Source organism: Equus asinus, chromosome 5, assembly GCF_041296235.1.
Source record: "Equus asinus isolate D_3611 breed Donkey chromosome 5, EquAss-T2T_v2, whole genome shotgun sequence".
NCBI classification, from domain to species: domain Eukaryota; kingdom Metazoa; phylum Chordata; class Mammalia; order Perissodactyla; family Equidae; genus Equus; species Equus asinus.
Window position 1 is genome coordinate 58,110,071 of NC_091794.1, and position 16,023 is coordinate 58,126,093.

Sequence of the window (16,023 nt, forward strand, 5' to 3'; positions counted from 1 at the left end):
CCTCATCCCAATCCTACTTCCTCCAAATATACCACACTTTATTTCCTTTAGTTTCTTCATTCAAAGTGATTATGTTCCCAAATTGGGGTCTCCTAAAGTCTTCCACGGCCTTTCCTCTGTAGGGGTGGTGTAGCACATTTACCTTATCCTCAGAGCACAGGAATCCTGATCCAAAAATCAAAGCTAAGAGCTAGTCTGGGACCCAAAAAGCCCTGTGATCCAAGAAAAGACAAACCACCCTGTAAGGATACAAAAAGGAATTAGAGTTTCAACAATCTGAGATAATAGAACCCTGTCCCCAACATTAGGAATATGTTTTTTTCTGTCACATTTGAAACATTTATAAAAGTTGACCACTGACCGACAGCAGAAGGAATCTCAGTACTAGAAATACTCAGTGCCGTGAAGATGAAGTTCTCCACCATCAAGAAACAGTCAAAAATAAAAGCCAATGTCAAATATGAATCAATGTACTTAGATAATAAGAAATGGTTTTCTAAATATTTCATGAGTTAAAGAATGTCATTTTAAAAATTACAAAATACTTAGAAATGGATGCCAAAGGAAATCTTGTATGTAGAATGCAACCAACTCAGGACTTAGAGAAAAAAAATATAGTAGAAAAGAAGAGAAATTAAAAACTAATGATCTAAGCATTCACTTCAAGAAGTTATAAAAATAGTAAACAAAATAAAGTAGAAGGAAGGAACTAATAAATGTAAGAACAGAAATGAATGAAATGAAAAGATAACAAACTAGGTTTAATAAAATCAAAAGCTGACTCTTTACGTACTTGTAAAATGGATAAAACTCTCCCAAAACTGGTCAAATGAATGAGAAAAGGCACAGATCAATGATACTAAATATGAAAATTAAATATACACACCGGTATAGGAAATTTTTTTTAATTTCATGACAGAATACTATGAACAATAGGACAATAAATAATTAGATGCAGTAGACAAGTTTCTAGAAAAATATAGAGAACCAAACTTGACTCAAGAAGAATAAAAAAACCTAAAAAGAACTATAAGCATTTAAAAACAAGTTGAATCAATAATAATAAAAAAAAATTCAGCCACTGAAAGAAGGAACAATCCTTCAAAATGGTACAGTAGCTTTGGGAGACAGTTTGGCAGTTTCTCACAAAACTAAACATATTTTTACCATACAATCCAGCAATTATGCTCCTTGGTATTTACCCAAGGGAGTTAAAAATTATGTCCACAAAAACCTGTACATGGATGTTTACAGCAGTTTTAGTCATAATTACCAAAACCTGAAAGCAACCAAGCTGTCCTCCAGTAAGTGAACGGATAAACGAACTGCGGTCCATCCAGACAATGGAATAGTACTCAGTGCTGAAAAGAAATGAGCTATCAAGCCAAGGAAAGACATGGAGGACACTTAGAAACATATTACTAAGTGAAAGAAACCAGTCTGAAACGGTACATACTGTATGATTCCAACTCTGTGACATTCCAGAAAAGGCAAAACCATGGAGACAGTGAAAAGATCAGTGAGTGCCAGGGCTGGAGGGAGGGAGGCATGAACTGGCCGACCGCAGAGGATCTTTAGAGCAGTGAGACTATTCTGTATGATACTACACCGGTGGATGCACGGCATTATACATTTGTCAAAACCCACAGAATGTACAACACCAGAGTGAGACCTAGTGTAAACTATGAATTTTTCGTGGTAATGTGGGTTCATCAGTTGTAACAAATATGCCTCTCTAAGGAGGCTGTTGATCATGGAGGCGCCTGGAGGCGTGGGGGTGGAGAGAGACAGGGGTACGTAAGAACTCTCTGTGCTTTCTGCTCAATTTTGCTATGAACCTAAAACTGCCCTTAAAAAGAAAAAGTCTATTTAAAAGGAAAAAAAAGTGACAATCCTGATGGTTTTACAATTGTTTTACCAAACATTTGAAGAAAATCAACAAAAGTCTTAAGTAAAACATTAGCAATCTAAATCCAGCAATGTATTGAAACTTAGAAAAAATAATAAACATGTGAGATTTATTGCCAGAATGAATCATGGTGTAACTTCAGAAAGTCTATCAATGTAGGAGCCAGCTTAACATGTTAAAAAAGAAAAAATACATAATTATTTCAATAGATCTAGAAAACTCATTTAACCATTTTAAAGCCCATTCATATTTAGAAAATAAACTCTTAGCAAAGTAGGAATAGAAGGGAAAACTCATGGCCTCATAAAAAATGTCCTCCAAAAAATTACAGCAAACATTATACTTAATGATGAAACATTAGAAGTTTCCTCACAATCAAGAAAAATTCAAGGATTTTCAATATTATCTGTTCTGTTTGACCTAAGGTTTTAGCCAGCGCAAGAAGACCAGAGATGAATATAAAATGTGTACGTGTTAGAAAGGAGGAAACAATCTTGCCATTAATTGCAAACAATATAATTGTTTACAGATGCGTTTGTATTCTATTGCTGGGTGAAAAATCGCCACTGATATAGCAGCTTCAAACAGCATATATTTATTATCTCACAGTTCTGTACGTCAGAATTTCGTTTTCTGGTCAGGGTCTCACAAGGTGGCAGTCAAGTTGGGGCCCTGCTTCTGTTCTCAGCTGGAGCTCAGGGTCCCCTTCCAAGCCCAAACGGCTGCTAGAATTCAATTCCTTGTGGGTGTAGGACTGAGGTTTCTATTTCCTTGATGGCTGTCACCTAGGGGCTCCTCTCAGCACCCAGGAGTCTCTTGACATGTGGCCCACACTGTGGCAGCATACTTATTCAAAGCCACCAGGAGAATCTCTCCCTTCTGTGGGCTAAGACTGAGTCTTAGATGATATAACTTAATAATGGGAGTGACTATCCCATCACCTTTGCCATATAAAATAACCTAATCAAGGGGGTTACTATTCCACCACATTCACAGGTCCTGCCCTGTGAATCCAGGAGAGGGGATTATACGCGGTATGTATACCAGAAGATGAAAATCTTGGGGACTTTCTTAGAATTTTGCCTACCACAACATAGAAAATCGAAGAGATTCTTAAAAACTTTTATAACTAATACGACAGTTTAACAGGTTGCTGAATACAAGATCAACAGACAAAAACCAAAAGTATTTAGACTAGAATCAACAAATAAAAATGTAATGGAAAAGAAGATTCCAATCTTAATACAACACGGACAAAACACCAGGTACTTAAATAAAAGAAAAATCTAACAGAACGAGTACAAGATCCAGGGAAAATTATCAAACTGTAATGAAGGACATGAGAGGACACCTAAACAAGTGGACATATTTACTATAGTCACAAATGGTAAATCAGTACTTTAAATAAGTGATTTCTCTCCAAATTAACCAATAAATGCAATACAACTCCAATCAAAACCCCAACAGATTTTTCTCTTCACGGAGCTTGTCAAGTTCGTCCTCAAATTAATAGCAAGGAAAAGAGGAAAAGTAGAGTTAAGAAAAACGCTGGAGGAGGAGAAGGGGACTCAGTCTTCCGGATAATGTGACTTAGTTATGAAGGCGAGAGGCACTAAAACAACGAGTGCCGGGTGTTTATAAAATGACAAGGCCAGATGACCAGCACGCCAGGGAGCATGTCCAGCTGCGGGCCCTCACACGCGTGAACACCCCATGACAGAGGGGGCACTACAATTCACACCAGTGAATGATGCTGGGACAACTGGCTCTTGATTTGGAGGAAAAATCACTTTTTCACACACATATACAAAATTGTGGACGCTACAGATCCAATGTGAAAAGCAACATCTTAACCCTTTAAGAAGAAAATAAGAGGCCATTTTTATGACATTGGAGTGGGAAAGGAATTTCCTAAACAAGATGTAATAGCACAAACCATGAAAGAAAAGATAAATTGATTACATTAAAATGTAACATATGTAGGACAAAAGTCAGTATACACAAAACGGAAAAACAAGCCACAGACCGAGAGAAGAAATTTTTCATACACACAATCCACTGACCCCAGGGCTCCAGCTCTTGCTCCCCCAGGCTGTCAATGGAGAGCCCGGTGGAGAGGGGACAGGCGGGTGTTACGAGGTTGGGGCATCGACTTTCCCAGGGCACCCATCTCCACGTGGCTGTGCCTCTCAACCAGAGACCACAGCTGCTGAAAGAGACCCTCTCCACATAGCTCCCTGTCCCCAGGTTCCTCCTCTGCCCCATGGGCCGGGCGGCACAGGCCCCCACTGTTAGGAGCCCTGGCGGTTCCCCTGAACCCTGCCAACACCTGTGTCACATGCGCCTCCAGCCGCCCAGCTTAAGTTGGCCATCTCTTACACCGACTGTACACCTGGGACAGATTCTGCTTTAATGTGATGTAATCCTATGAGGCCAGCGACTTAACCTGTCTGACTCCAGTTACTGCCACTAGAAAAGGTGCTGCCTTGGGAATGGATTAAGATGATCTCCATAAACTCCTCAGCATGGCATCTAGCACGAGCGAGCAGGCAGTTGCTGCCATTATCATCATGATGGGCACGGTGATTATTGTTGTCACTAATACTTCTTCATTGCTGCCCATGATCTGAGCATTACCTAACCGTCTCTGGGCAAAAACACCAAAGCTGAACCTAAGACAGGATAGCCAAAACATAATTTTCTCTTGGACTTAAAGAACTTCCCCGAGTTTTCTTGAGGTCACCATCATATTAATAAATGTCAGCCACTCTTACCAAGTGGAATTATGTACGGTGGCTTCTGTCCTCCTGTGACAAATGTGCCAGCCCAGCTCATCGCCTACAAGAGAAGTCTTCACTATTCGCAAGGCCCAGCCACGCCGCTCACTCACATTGCACAGACGCCTGCAGATGTGTGGCCACAGCAGTGGGCAGTGTGCTGGCAAACGCCGGTCCCCGACAACGGCAGCCGGCTGGTGCCCACCCCTGCACCTGGTGGCACCTCTGCTGGCTCAGGCCTCCCAGTCAATTCTGCCAGCCAACGACCATGACGTTGGTCCTTCCGTACCTAAGGATGCTCATGACCGTGCAGATCGTCTTCATTTCAGTTCAAGTTGATATACATGTTTTTAAAATACAAGTTACAACACAGAATAAATGCTTTAATTGGTTTGACATACTGAACTATTTAAAGAAAATGATGCAATGGGAATTGTGGGAAAACAATGTAGTAAACAGTTGGTTACCTGCCTCTGGAGAGGGAGGAAATTTTAAACTGTAGATATTTTCAAACTATGTGTATCTGTCTTACTTTATTTTTATAGGATATTTACTCACCCCAGTTGTACTTGCATAGTGTCTCTGGCCTGTTCGAGTGTGGGAGCCTTAGACCATGTGAAGGGTGAGGGCGGGCCCTTTCTGGGGTGCTAGATGTGATGCGTATCTTGACTGGGGATCTGGTGACATGGATCCCTACATTTGTCAAAATCATGGAGCAGCACACGGAGGATCTGGGCATTTCTCCACAGGTAATAACTCAGTTTTAGAGGTTAGAAGACACGTAGAGGAATGAAAGGGTTAAAACGCAAATTCTGAAAGGCTATACTTGAAGGAATATCCCACTGCATCAATTTCTTTATTGATAGAATAAAATCTGGAAATACTAAGTAAATCAATCTGAACTCCCAGGAGTTTGCTAAAGAATTGCCAGTGAGAGGAAACGACTCAGAGACCTGTGCACGGAGAGCGGAACCAGCGGAAGGTTAGGCTTCTGCTGGGTGGAAACCACCAACATGATGATGGGGTCAATGCCTCAACTCTCTGTGCTGAGGCAGAGCACGGGTTGGCCTCCTGGGGAACATGATGATATTGCAGCTTCCCACCCCTGAAGAAGTCAGGCATGGCCTCCTGACATACTCTGGCCAATAAAAGGTGAGCAGAATCTCACAACTAGAAGGATCCACAACTAAAATATACAACTATGTACTGGAGGCATTTGGGGAGAAGAAGCAAAAAAACAAAGGTGAGCAGAAGTGACATGTCACTTCTGGCAGGACCTTCAAGAACTTGATGACAGATCCCCTGCTCTCTTTTCCCTTCAGCCACAGCAAAGAGCAATGCTCCCAAAGAGGCTGTTCCGTGGCCTGCTCCCTGGAACGTGGGAGACGGGCCTAGCCCCTGCCAGCCCACGGGGGACCTGTAGTGAGAGCCACAAATCAGCCTTTGCCACTTTGAGCCCTGAGATCTGGGCTGTGTCCGTGGTTGCAGCACGGCCCAGCCTACCGTGACTGCATCAGCTCACACACGCAGTCCCCTCTAATTACCAGCCGGTTCATCCCACACGCGGTGTTTTACACGGGGGAGACTGGAGCCAGTTTGGGCGGTTGGGCTGGGACTAGACCGCATTCCTCCTGACTCTCACACCAGAGCCTTTGCCCTATACCATACTTGTCAGTCCTTTAAGAAGCCAAAGATAGAATTTCATTTTACCAACAATTTACCTCCTTGTCCTGAAGCCCGGTCAGAGTTCTGTTATTTACCCATGAAAACCATTTTTGCACTGGCATTTGTTTCCAAAAAGTAATGTTCATATGAGCCAACCCACCTTGCGCACTGTGAGCTCTCTTCAGCCTTGGGGTGCAGGAGCTTCCGAGGGACCTGTGAGGACAGATGCCCACGTCTGCCTTCCAGGCCTTTCACCTGTTTGCTTTCCCGTAGGGAGCCGCTGGCGCCATGCCAGCCAGCCTCACTGCTGTCCGTGTTTGGGCCTCCCTGCAGTTCCCTCAGGCCGCCCCTTCCGCCTGGATCAGACTGCCCCTTGATGTTCTCACAGCATGCAGACTCCTCGAAGCACACCATAAATCCAGCTCTTCTTGCATAGCTTCTGGCATGCAGACCCATGCACTGCATTATTGCATTCCAAGGAACTCAGACAACCTCTGCGTGTGTGTAAGTTGTCTGGGCCACTGTGTCATTTATTTACCAGTCAGGTGACCTACTCATGGGTACTTCGTCTCATGATTAGATGATGCCGTGCCATGTACCCTGTGGAAAGATTGGTGAGGAGGGAAAAATAGAAGGTGGGTTTTCTACCCCACCGTCCTGGTGTCGAGGCTGCCGTCGGTGGGCAGACGCCTTCCTCTGCCGTCTGCAGAACTGGTGTTGGCAGCCCTGCTGGCACGCTCAACGCCAGTGTGACTGCTGAACACTAGCGTCATAAACAGAATTTCAAAAATTAATCACTCCAGGAATTCATGGTATAGAAACATTAACAACTATTAGGGATTTTGCTTTGAAAAAGATAAAATTCTAAGTATGACTGTGAGGAAAAAACTAAAATCCTTTATTTCACTCTGTAATGAATATAGCATCTTCTCAAACAGGAAAGAATAAACTTTACCATTTCAAGCTTTACTTAAATCAAGATTTACTTAAATCATTTGCTTGAAAAAGTACAACAGTCCAAATGTGTCATTTATTCTACATCTCAGTTTACAGATTACCAAGTAGAAAATTCATTCTTGGAATGGCAAATAGCCTGTTTTAAGTGACTGATGGAAAACGAAATGCATGCGCAATTCACCAGAAGGCGTATAATTGATCTATAAAGATGTTGAATTCTTAACTAGCATGACATGCCAAAAATGAGGGTTTACTTTGGAAAACTGCAAAATCCAATACATGCAGTACTAACCGTGTCCGTTTCATCACACTTAAAAAACCACCTGTTGGCAATTATGTGTTAAAATGGGCTTGTCATAGCTTCACAAGAGAAGAAATTTTTCTCAAAGCCACACAATCTAAATTACTTTTAGTTTTAAAGGAGAACACAAGGTGGATTTTAAAAAGTATTTGTTTCACGCCCATGGGTAAGCGGAGCAGAGACCTGCACAACAGCTCTGTTCGTCTCTCTGGCTCAGCAGTAACTGCGCATCAGAGCCGTCGGGCAATTGCTGTCTGCACGGTACTTTTGCCAACAACCGGTGTTGAGACCACCAAATAATTATAATATAGGCTTTTCCTTTAGGAGTCACCTGTTCCTGGTTAGCCTAAACGCTACTCACACATTGTCCTAAGGCCCAGGCTGTCCAGTTTCTCTTGGACCAGAGTCAGCCTCACTGGGACCAAAGTCCAACCAGGCTCATTGGGGTGTGGAGAGAAACGCCCCCACGTCAACACCAAGGCTTCCTTACATTCTTCCACGCCCCCGTGTTGACCAGAATAAAATGAAGCTCTCACAAGCGGTGACAGAGATGCCTCTCCTCTGAAGAACGATCTTTCAGTTTAGTACCAAAGGCTGAGTGGCTCCTTCAATCTTTTTCTCTTGAAATAAAAGAATTCCAACTCCCCTGACCACAGAGTCGTGTCTCCCGGCCCCCAGTTAGCTTTGCTGCTAGGATCTAAACCTCTCCAATCCCTTTTGTGTTTCTGGTTGTGGAACATACAAGACGGCACGTGGAGGAAGGGTGGGCCAGACCTGAGTGTGGATCCTCCCGTCCCTTACTAGTGATGGGACCTCGGGCGAGTCGCCTAACCCCTCTGTGGCCCTCAGTGCACTCCTCTAAACTGTGGAGATTACATGAGATAATTCTGTTACAGAAAGCATCCAGCATCGTGTCTGAAACACAGTTCCCCAAATATTACTTTCCTCAAATCATTGCTGTAGTGAAAAGTTGATTGTCTATAACTGTGCTAATATAGTAATCACCAGCCATAAGCGGCTATGTATATTTAAATCAATTAAAATTAAGTAAAAATACAATTCAATTCTTCAACTGCACTAACCACATTCCAAGCCCTCAGTAGCCACGTGTGGTTAGTGGCTACCACATTGGACTGTGCAGACATAGAACATTTTCATCAGAAAGTTCTATTCGATAGTGCTGGTTACCTCATCCACTCGGATTTCCAGGCTTCTGGCACATCCATGTCAGTCTCTCCCTAAACTATGTAGTGGGAAGTCTTTCCTTGGTGACAGGTGTGGGGGACTGGAATTGGCCACCCCAAGATATGTCTCTTTGGCATGAGGATTATTTTGGTCTGGTTACTTTTAAAAACTGCAGACATGAGAGAAACTCTGGAAAGCAGAATTTACTTACCGTTTGTTAAGAGACGTTTCCATTTGTAAGGGAAATCTCCATCTGTAAATGTGTCTCCCTCTCTGTACCAGGAAGAAGGGGGATGACCTTATCTCTAGAAACTCCTATCAATACAGAATGGAAGGACTTAAACCTGCATAATAATCTTATTCCTGTTTATTGTGCTTGTCTGGTAACCTCCTGTAACTGACTCCCCCCACCCCCAACATCCTCCTTTGTCTTTAGCTGAAGATGATATTTAAGGTGGTGGCTTCAGCCATTTTTGGCGAGTTGCTCAGCTTGCCTGAGCCTCTCCCATGTATACATGTTATAAAGCTTTGTTTGATTTTATCCTGTTATTCTGTCTCCATTAATTCATTCTCCGGCCAGATGAACCCAGAGAGGGTAGAAGAAATGTCTTCCTCCCCCACACAGGAATACATGCAACCGCTCTGTTTCCCATCGCATCTCTTTTAGAAAGAACCCTGTCTCTAGTTCTGCATGTCAAAGAATTTAGTCTTGCTGGATTCAAGCTAGAAAGGCTGCTTCCTCACCCTCACAGATTCAGAAACTGACGGTTAGCTGCCCCACCATGGTCCAGACCTGCATTCTAGGGCCCTTGGCTCTGCAGCCTGTGCCTCACCATTGACTCTCGGGGTGTAGGCCTGATGCCGAAAGCTCCAAGCCCTGAGTCTTGTTCCCAAAGCAAAACAGAGTCTCTGGGGACTTGCAGCCAGCATGAGCCTCAGGCAGCTTATGGGCCTGGAGTTTAGGACCCTGTGAATTCCTCCACATGCCCAAGCACCCTCAAGGGAGAGCTCAGTAAGCCAAATGTTCTAGGAAAGCAGCTCCCTCCACCGCTCCACCCTCCATCAGCAGGGCCTCTATTCTCTGTGGGACCAGCAAAGCATCTTCTCCAGGAGTTTCAGGACAGATGTTATGCAGGACAGAGGGACACAGCATGGAAACTGTGTAGTTTTACAGAGTTTAACCTAAAACAAAGCCAAGGTCACCTTAGAGCATGCAAGGTGCAGACCCAAGGACCAAGTCAGCTGCGTCTTCTCCTGAGCCTTCCTGGTTCCAAGGCTCAGAGGTAAAGATCCTGTCGGTCACACTTGAGCTTTGGGCAATCAGCTTTCAATAGTCACAGATTGATTATCCTTATTCTTCTCCCAATCCCATCCACCTCCCCCCTGCCAAAGAGAAGAATAAAAAAGGAACATAGAGTCACCTTCTCTGAATTGCTAAAGCTCCAGTAAACGATTAGGTGAGCAGGCTCAAAGTACTAGCTGAGGTTTATTGAACGGCCTGGCAGTTTTCAGTCCCTGCCATCCCTTCTCATCATTTGTGAAAAGAAATGCACAGCTGACTGCATTCTTCAGGATCATACCTAGTTTTTTAAAGTTAATAGCAATAATAACAATCACAGTCACGTCCACAGCTGGGCGCTGTCTGAGGGCTTCACACATGTAGAGATATTAGCACAAGCACACCTCACCAACAACTCTGTGAGGGAGGAGGCACGGGTGTGTGTGTGTGTGTGAAGTGACTCACTCAGCTCGGCTCACACTGGTGGAGCTGCATTCACACCCAGCAGCCTGGCTCCAGCCCTCACTCCCAACCTGTGCTCCCTGTGATGACACCTCCAGTTAGAGTAAGGCACCCTCCCCGGAAGCAGCCACCATTAGGTTTCTGACTGTCCCTCCAGAGACGTGCTGTGCAGACATCAGCATCTAGCAAGAAGGAGCTGTGGCATCGCAGTGCGTGGTCTCTGTGGGGACTTGCACTGGGGAGGCCAGGGAGGAAACCGAAAGCCATCCATACAGGGCGCTCAGGCCTCACAGGCTGTCCCATCCACCCCAGAGATGCTGCCGCCACCTCTGGCTATGCCTCTGAACCACGGCCCGGGTGCCAGTCTCTATCTTGGGGATTCCTTCCTCTCCCACAGCGTCTCTTTTCCCTCTGGCTGCCCCTGCCCCTGCTCTTCTCAGAGAAGAGCCTGAGAGAGTGGAGCTCCAGTGGGAATGGATGGCTGTCCAGCTTGGGAGCAGCTTCTTCTCATCTGGGCTCACTGTCAGGCTTGGCCCCTGCGGCGGAGGGACGTTCTGCAGCCATGGCTGCCTACTGTTGGAAGAGGGGTGTCCCTTCCCAGGCTGGCTCAGCCCAGAGCTGGGGCAATCTGCCAATATGATCTTCTCAAGGCAGGAGGCAGCTGACGGGTTCCCAGACTGCATCCCCCAGTCCTAGCACCAGCAGACCTCCTGAGGCAGCCTTGTTTCACTTTGGTTCCTGCACAAGGTACTACCTGCCTCAGCAATCCATTAGGAATGTTTCATCTGGTGTAAAAATAGTCGGTTTATTGCTTCTTATAACTGAAAAGTCTAGCTGGGACAGGCTTCTGGTGGGTCGTGAGCCAGCAGGTCAGTGATATCCCAAGGACCTGCTTTCCCTCTGAGCCTCTTCTCTGCCTTCACCCCACCCCGGCCTCTCTCCCGAGGAGCAGGATGGCCCGCGGCCAGGGTCCCAGGCTTCCTCTCCAGGGTGCGAGGCGAGGGGAGGGCGCGCCCTCTCGGAGGAGACCCCACCGACGACTCCTCGTGCCTCACTCGTCCAAAGAGGTTCTCAGCCTGACCCTAGACCTACACCGAAGACCCGGGGTGAGGGCGAGCGAGAGCCGCTGGGGTGGAGGGGGCCGGAAGGGAAGGGTCCGCAGCTGGGACAGGGGCTGGGCTATCAGAGCCTCGGGGGGCGGGGAGGGAGGGCTCCGCAGCAGGGACGGGGGCGGGGCTATCAGAGCCTGGGGGGGGGGGCCTGAAGGGAGGGGTCCGCAGCAGGGACAGGGGCGGGGCTATCAGAACCCTGGGGGGCCCGGAGGGAGGGCTCCGCAGCTGCGACCTGGGAGGGGCAGTCAGAGCCCGGCTCCCGGAGGTCGCGGGCAGCTCCTGGAGGTCCCAGATGTGTTTTGGTTTTGGAGGTTGTTTTTTAATTAAAAAAGGTGTTTTCCTCCCGTTTTATTGATAATATATTTTCACAGAAACATGGAGATTATTTACAAATTTACAGGTAAGAGACTGCTGGTCAAAAATCTGAAACTGAAAATGGCATCAAAAATTAATTTTCAAAAACCACCAGTTGTTCAAGGCAGTCCCCGGGAGACTCCGGAGAGTGTTCTGGGGGATGGGTCTGTGCAGAAGTCAGCTTTTCGGCTCTTCCAGTTTCTGTAACCTCCGATGACAAAGCCCTCACCGGTCGTGGGTGTACCCCAGTGCCTGGCCGAGGGGCAGGGGTCTGCGGCCCACGGAACCGGCCCCGAGTCCTCGCCCGCACGCCCCCCGAGCCGAGGGAGTTGGGGATGGCGGGACGGCAGCGTCGCCGTGCGCTGCTTTCTCTGCACGCCCGCCCGGCCCCCTCCTGGCCAGGGCTCTCAGGCCGCTGGCAGAGGTATCTCAGCGAGCCTCGCCGTTTAGCCATCCCAGGGAAGACTCATCCTGCTCTGGGGAGGGAGGGGCGTGATCCTTATACGCCTCTCAAAGCCCTCCCACTCTGCTCTCTGGCGTCTTACTACTGGAGGGGTGGGCGAGGGGCGGTGTGGGCCTTCAGCGGCTGCTGAATGCCTCTACTTAGCACCCTAACAGCTGCAGGTGCCTGCAAGCTGTTCAATCAGAACTCAGATCTCTTGGCTCTAGACTTTGTCCTTATCAAAATGGTAATAGTTCTGAAAGGAGCAATGCGCTGAGCCATGGCAGTCATCTACACCACAGTATGAATTAGCTCATCAACTCCTTTCCTGGATGTTCTCATGTGGGGAAACATGACTGGCCTGAGGCAAAAGAAGACTGGGGAAAGGTGAGGCTCCGAGTGAGGAAGACCAGCCTGAACCCCACGGCGAATAAGCCGAGGCTGAGCTTGCTCTGGCTACGCTGAGAGACAGGATTGTAAAGTCCCTGTAGGCACAGTGGCCTCCTGCCACAGAAGAGCCTGATCTAAGGGTGTTCATGCACAGCACTCCGCTTACTGCTGATGTAGAACAGGCCACACGCACCACAAAAGAAGACGACAACCACTGTGCAGGGTGCAATGGCGAAAGCTCGTCTCCCACCCCTCTCCCGTCTAGCGCTGCCAATTTCTCGTGAACCTTTTCAGAGACAGTCTGCGTATTTCCACATTTATGGATGTGCGCATGTGTGTACGTCATCTGTTTCTTTTTAAACAAACAGTAGCACACGATTTGCCCTATTCTACTCCTTGCTGTCCCTTAACATCATTATACCTTAGAGATGGTTCATTTTCTGCACACCTGGATCTCACTCCTAATGGTTGCACGATATTCCACCAGATGGAGGTACCATAATTATTTGTCCATGGAACTTAGATTTTTTTCATGCCTTTTACTCTTTATTCTTTCGATAAAATATGTATTGGTGCCATGGTGTGCCAGGCACTGTTGTAGGGAGACAGCAGCAAATAGGGCATTTGAGGCGTTCACAGTCTGCATGTGGAGATGAACGTTCCCACACACACTTCGTTGTGTACATGTGTGAATTTATCATCACTGTAAATTCTAGAGGTGAAGTTACTGGGTCAAAGGTGCGCGCATTGCTGATTTTGACAGATGCTGCGAACAGCCCAACAAAAAGGCTCTATCAGTTTACTCTCTTCCTCTCTGTACTGAACATCTTTTCACGTCATTATAGTTTTATATACCATTATGTTTCTTAAACACAAACCCAGTTCTTTTTAGGAAAATGTTCAGGATACCCTGGGCGGTGACTGAGGAACGAGGAAACTCACATACGGGACACTCTTGGTGGGACACATCTACTCTGCACGGAGGCCGGGGGCCGAGACCGCTGGAAACCTAAGTAAATAAATAAATAGCTTCTACAAGTGAATTAGAAATCCAACAGTCCCACAGACAAATGGACAAAGGACAGGAAGACAGTTCTCAGCAAAGGAAATACTCTCCTGTGTTCCAGAAAATCTGTTTATCAAATTAATGCTGCAATTCAAAATGCTTTAAATGTTGCTTCCTGATGAACATCAATCTGCCCCAATCGCAGTTATTATCACACTACAAACAACGGCCCTGGCAGAGTCCTCTGGTCTCCCGTGTGTCTGTCGCCTGTCTATGAGTTCTGTGGTCCTCAGCATCTCGGAAGCACCCATGGCGCCTTCACCATTCCCACCCCCCCTCCTGGCCTCAGAGACAGAGATGTTACCTCCTGGCACCTGCTCTCCCTGCAAGGACCCCTGGGGGCCCCTTGGGACCCTGCCCCTACCACGGGGGCGCTTTTGCTTCCCCCCGGGGGCCCTGTGACTCTTTTCAGGAGGGCTGTGCCTCTGCCACCCCTCTGTGCCCCCATACAGAGAGTCCCAAGTGCCTGGGCTGTGTGACCAGCGCAGCCCCGGTCAATGACCGACAGGCATAGAATATGGCAGCACAAGTCCCCGCCTGGGTGGGGACAACAGAGGTGTAATTTACCTCCGGAGCTCCCCTGCAGATCGGGTAAAGTGACCCTTTAGGGAACTTTTAAACCCTTGCTCGCTGCCCTCCTTCTAGGTCCTTACTGGTTTCTCCTGGGAGCGCTCACTTCATAAACCACTTGCACACAATCCTTGTCTCAAGGCCTGCCTCTGAGACACCCAACGTAAGACAGGATCTTCTTCCTCAGTAACAAAATCCTGACTTTCATTCTGTCACATGGCCTCCCTGAGTAAGGACTACATTTCCCAGCCTCCTTTGCAACTAAGACGGTGACTGTTCTTGCCAATGAGGCAGAAGCAGAAGTGCCCTGTGGAACTTCTAGGAAGTCCAGACAGGGAGCTCTGCTGAGGGCTAGAGCTCATCTTGGACGCTGAGGACGGGGGCACACCCTTGGGATGTGGGAGCAAAGATCTGGAAACTCCTGACAACTTCATGGACCTGCCGATACCAACCGCAGATTACCTAACACCCCCCCCCCCAGCTTCTTTTCCTCGAGAATTAAGTTCCTCTCTTGTTTAAGCCAGTGTCATTGGGTTTTTGTTCCATGCAGCCAAACTTAATCCTAATTTATAGACCAGATCACCGCTATAGATACTGAAAAAAGGCAGATGCTTGCTTTTTCCAGCCTCCCTTGCAGCTAGGGTTTGCCAGTGTGATCCAGTTCTGGCCAATGAGATATAAGAGAAGGTGTGGTGGGGAGAAGGGAGGATGAAGAGGTTCTGGAAAAGATTTTTCTTCCCCAATAAAAACCAAACAAACAGGTGCATGACATACAGCTCTCTTGCCACCCTGGCAACCTAGTCCCTGCTACCTGCTTTTGGTTGCAGCATGTGGAAGATGTGATGTCTGGAGCTGTGGCAGCTATCCTATAATCATGAAGCTACAAGTCTAGAAACAAAAAGCCAACCAGCTGAGGACAGCTCTGCAGAAGGATGGAGAGGGCCTGAACCCTTCCAAAAACCATCGGGTCACCAAGCCATTCCTGAGACCTCCCACTCCAGACCATTGAATAGTTCAGAACGTTAATCAGTTTCCCAGTTACCTGCAGTGAAAGCAGCCTAACACCCACTGGGGACAAAATGCTGAAATAAAACAAGGAAAATTTAATCTTTGTAAGACCTGGAGGCGATAAATTCTCAAGAAGCCTGCAACTAAAACCCCTTGAAGGGGGAGATGATTGGGTTCCGGAGAGAGAATTATCTGTGTTAGGCTGCCTCTGAAGGCAAGAAACAGAAATGCCAGCGTGAGTGGACTTAAACAGTGGACAGGAGCTCCAGGGTCAGTGGCGCAGGCGTTCAACAAGGGCACGGGAGCTCACACCCCTCCCCTCTCTGTGCTCAGCCGTCTCTGAGAGGCTTGTCCTCAGCCGTCTCTGAGAGGCTTGTCCTCAGGCTGCACTTCCAGGTGGCACATCCAGAATGGCAGGCGTCTATGGAGTCTTGCCTGCCCTGCCCATCCGTCTCCTTCTGACTTCTCACCCCACGCTCTCCCCCCAGCTGCACTTGCTTGGTCTTCTCCACTTGCTGGGAGCCTCTACCCACAGTGCTCTTTCCA